We start from the raw sequence: 5,000 nt of genomic DNA on the forward strand, positions 1-5,000 counted from the left end.
GACTTGGACTCGGGCTGATGATGGGGAGGCGTTTAAGGACGTGAACATTTTTCCTTATAAAAATTAAAGTCGACAATGAATATTGATTCTGATTACTGATTTACGCTTTAAAAACACATTAGAAGGCAACCAAATCGAATTTGAGGAAATTCCACGATCAGAAAATTTTTTTCGAAAAAAAAAAAAATCCGAAAAATATTTTTCGATTCCTATTACTGATTTACTCTTTTAGAACACATTAGGAGGCAACCAAATCAAATTTGAGAAAATTCCACAATCAGAAAATTTTTTTCGAAAAAAAAAAAAATTCGAGGACACCTCGGTCATGGCAAGTTATTTTCCACAATCCATTCCCCAATCGACGTACATCACAGAAAAAATCATCTCTCTAACTATCCTGGTTCAAAAGTTGTATCGGAACATTTTCACGTCGAAAATATATCTCTAAGTCCAGACCGATGCACAACGTAAACTAGGGCTGAACCGATGCACCACGTAATATCGGGCAGACCGATGCAGAACGTAAACTCGATCATACCGATGCTTCACGTAATCTCGATCTTACCGATGCACCACGTAAACAAGGGCAGACCGATGCAGAACGTAAAGTAGATCTTACCGATGCACCCCGTAATCTCGATCTTACCGATGCACCACGTAATCTCCATCTTACCGATGCACCACGTGAACTGGATCTTACCGATGCAGAACGTGAATTGGATCTTACCGATGCACCACGTAAACTCGATCATACCGATGCACCACGTAATCTCGGGCAGACCGATGCACAACGTGAATGACGATCGGGACCGGGGCGATCGGTCGTATCTGACACCGCCGGCTCGGTTCTAACATCGTCAATGAGTCGGGGTTGAAAAAAAGGACGTGAACATTTTTCCTTATAAAAATCAAACCCGATCATGGATTTTGATTCTGATTGTTGATTATCGCTATTAGAACATATAAGGAGGCAACCAAATCAAATTTGAGAAAATTCCACGATCAGAAAATTTTTTTCGAAAAAAAAAAAAAAATCGTAATCACCTCGGTCATGGCGAGTTATTTTCCGTATTTCATTCCACAATCAACGTACAACATAGAAGAAATCATCTCTCTAACTATCCTGGTTCAAAAGTTGTATCGGAACATTTCACGTCGTAATATCTCGCCAAGTCCAGACCTCGGCGATAGGTAGTATCTGACACCGTCCGCTCGGGACTGACATCGACTTGGACTCGGGCTGATGTGGGGGAGGCGTTTAAGGACGTGAACATTTTTCCTTATAAAAATTAAAGTCGACAATGAATATTGATTCTGATTACTGATTTACGCTTTAAAAACACATTAGAAGGCAACCAAATCGAATTTGAGGAAATTCCACGATCAGAAAATTTTTTTCGAAAAAAAAAAAAAATCCGAAAAATATTTTTCGATTCCTATTACTGATTTACTCTTTTAGAACACATTAGGAGGCAACCAAATCAAATTTGAGAAAATTCCACAATCAGAAAATTTTTTTCGAAAAAAAAAAAAATTCGAGGACACCTCGGTCATGGCAAGTTATTTTCCACAATCCATTCCCCAATCGACGTACATCACAGAAAAAATCATCTCTCTAACTATCCTGGTTCAAAAGTTGTATCGGAACATTTTCACGTCGAAAATATATCTCTAAGTCCAGACCGATGCACAACGTAAACTAGGGCTGAACCGATGCACCACGTAATATCGGGCAGACCGATGCAGAACGTAAACTCGATCATACCGATGCTTCACGTAATCTCGATCTTACCGATGCACCACGTAAACAAGGGCAGACCGATGCAGAACGTAAAGTAGATCTTACCGATGCACCACGTAATCTCGATCTTACCGATGCACCACGTAATCTCCATCTTACCGATGCACCACGTGAACTGGATCTTACCGATGCAGAACGTGAATTGGATCTTACCGATGCACCACGTAAACTCGATCTTACCGATGCACCACGTAATCTCAATCTTACCGATGCACCACGTGAACTGGATCTTACCGATGCAGAACGTGAATTGGATCTTACCGATGCACCACGTAAACTCGATCTTACCGATGCACCACGTAATCTCAATCTTACCGATGCACCACGTGAACTGGATCTTACCGATGCAGAACGTGAATTGGATCTTACCGATGCACCACGTAAACTCGATCTTACCGATGCACCACGTAATCTCAATCTCACCGATGCACCACGTGAACTGGATCTTACCGATGCAGAACGTGAATTGGATCTTACCGATGCACCACGTAAACTCGATCTTACCGATGCACCACGTAATCTCGATCTTACCGATGCACCACGTAATCTCAATCTTACCGATGCATCACGTAATCTCGATCTTACCGATGCAGAACGTAAACTCGATCATACCGATGCACCACGTTATCTCGGCAGACCGATGCAGAACGTAAAAAAAAAGCTTACAGCACGCGGTGTTCCCAAGCGGTCACCCATCCAAGTACTAACCGCGCCCGACGCTGCTTGGCTTCAGTGTTCTGACGAGAACTGGCAATTTCAGCGTGGTATGGCCGTAAACAACATATATTGCGATATTTTCTATGATATCTCACTTTTTGGGAGCGGAAAGGACGTGAACGTTTTTCCTCATAAAAAATGAAATAACTTTTGGATATTAATTCTGATTGTTGATTTAAGCTTTAAGAACACATTAGGACATATCTCAATGAAATTTGAGGGATTTCCGAAATCGAAAAATATTTTTCGAAAAAAAAAAAAAATCCCAGAAGACCTCGGTCATCTCAAGTTTATTTCCATATTCTATTACACAATCAACGTACATCACAAAAGGAACCATCTCTCTAACTATCACAGTTAAATTTTTGTATCGGAACATTTCACGTCGGAATATCTCGCTAAGTCCAGACCGGGGAGATCGGTCGCATCTGACACCGTCCGCTCCGGTCTAACATCGTCTTGGAGTCGGGGTAACGATGGAGAGGCGTTTAAGGACGTGAACATTTTTCCTTATAAAAATTAAAGTCGACAATGAATATTGATTCTGATTACTGATTTACTCTTTTAGAACACATTAGAAGGCAACGCAATCAGATTTGAGGAAATTTCAAGATCAGAAAATTTTTTTCGAAAAAAAAAAAAATTCAAGAACACCTGGGTCATGGCAAGTTATTTCCCACAATCCATTCCACAATCAACGTACAACATAGAAGAAATCATCTCTCTAACTATCCTGGTTCAAAAGTTGTATCGGAACATTTCACGTCGAAATACCTCGCCAAGTCCAGACCGGGGCGATAGGTAGTATCTGACACCGTCCGCTCGGGACTGACATCGACTTGGACTCGGGCTAATGATGGGGAGGCGTTTAAGGACGTGAACATTTTTCCTTATAAAAATTAAAGTCGACAATGAATATTGATTCTGATTACTGATTTACGCTTTAAAAACACATTAGAAGGCAACCAAATCAAATTTGAGGAAATTCCAAAATCAGAAAATTTTTTTTCAAAAAAAAAAAAATCCGAAAAATATTTTTCGATTCTGATTACTGATTTACTCTTTTAGAACACATTAGAAGGCAACGAAATCAAATTTGAGTAAAATCCAAAATCAGAAAATATTTTTCGAAAAAAAAAAAAAATTCGAGAACACCTCGGTCATGGCAAGTTATTTTCCACAATCCATTCCCCAATCAACGTACATCCCAGAAAAAATCATCTCTCTAACTATCCTGGTTCAAAAGTTGTATCGGAACATTTTCACGTCGAAAATATATCTCTAAGTCCAGACCGATGCAGAACGTAAACTCGATCATACCGATGCTTCACGTAATCTCGATCTTACCGATGCACAACGTAAACTAGATCACACCGATGCAGAACGTAAACTCGATCTCACCGATGCACCACGTGAACTGGATCTTACCGATGCAGAACGTGAATTGGATCTTACCGATGCACCACGTAAACTCGATCTTACCGATGCACCACGTAATCTCGATCTTACCGATGCACCACGTGAACTGGATCTTACCGATGCAGAACGTGAACTCGATCTTACCGATGCACCACGTAAACTAGGGCTGACCGATGCATCACGTAAACGACGATCGAGAGGCGCGAAAGGACGTGAACGTTTTTCATTATAAAAATTGAAATAAATGATAAATAATGATTCTGATTGTTGATTATCGTTTTTAATATGCATTAGTAGGCAACCAAATGAAATTTGAGGAAATTCCGATAACAGAAAATTTTTTCGAAAAAAAAAAAAATTCATGAAATCCTCGGTCATCGCAAAATATTTACCATATTCTGTTCGATAATCAACGTATATTTAAGAAGGAATCATATCTGTATCTATCTTGGTTCAAATTTTGTATCGGAACATTTTGACCAAAGTCCGAGCTTCGGCCGAAACAGACACCGCTGACCTGGCCTATCGATCGACCGAGAGTCGGGGATAGAGCGTAAGTGTTGTCTGGAGGGGAACCCTGTGCTCTCCTGACATATATAGGGAAGGTGGTCGCGTTGGGCGATGCAGAACGTTTGGATCGGGAATTATATTTTTGGTTCAGCTATTGGAATATGGTTTATTGTTGGTATATATTGGCGAAATAACGTTCTTACTGACTGGGGATATTCATAAAAATGAGTCCGGAGATTTTCAGATCGAAGTCCGAGTGATCCGACTTGGAAGGCGTGTTGGGTGGGTCGAGATGGCTTAGATCGATCAGACGAGGCGGGCTAAGTGTTGACGTCATGCATCGGTCCATTTTCAGATTGAGTCCGAGTAATCCGACTTTGAAAGAGTGTTGGGTGCGTCGAGACTGTTTAGATAGATCGGACGAGGCGGACTAGGTGTTAACGACATGCATCGGTATATTTTCTGATCGGAGTCCGAAGAAATCGGCCCTAGTAGGCGCAGCGGACGGTCGAGACGGCCTCGGTGGGTCGGATCGATCGGGAAAAGTTTGCTA

The 5,000-nt window shown here is 41.1% G+C and overlaps 1 non-coding gene across 1 annotated transcript; it reads right to left on the reverse strand.

Annotated features, from left to right (window-relative positions):
• Nucleotides 1-2,460: 2,460 nt before the first annotated feature.
• LOC123688405 lies at nt 2,461-2,579 on the reverse strand. The gene has a single exon (XR_006749928.1). It is a non-coding gene; the product is annotated as a 5S ribosomal RNA (ribosomal RNA).
• Nucleotides 2,580-5,000: the final 2,421 nt, after the last annotated feature.

This window comes from Harmonia axyridis, chromosome X (assembly GCF_914767665.1).
Source record: "Harmonia axyridis chromosome X, icHarAxyr1.1, whole genome shotgun sequence".
Taxonomy (NCBI): domain Eukaryota; kingdom Metazoa; phylum Arthropoda; class Insecta; order Coleoptera; family Coccinellidae; genus Harmonia; species Harmonia axyridis.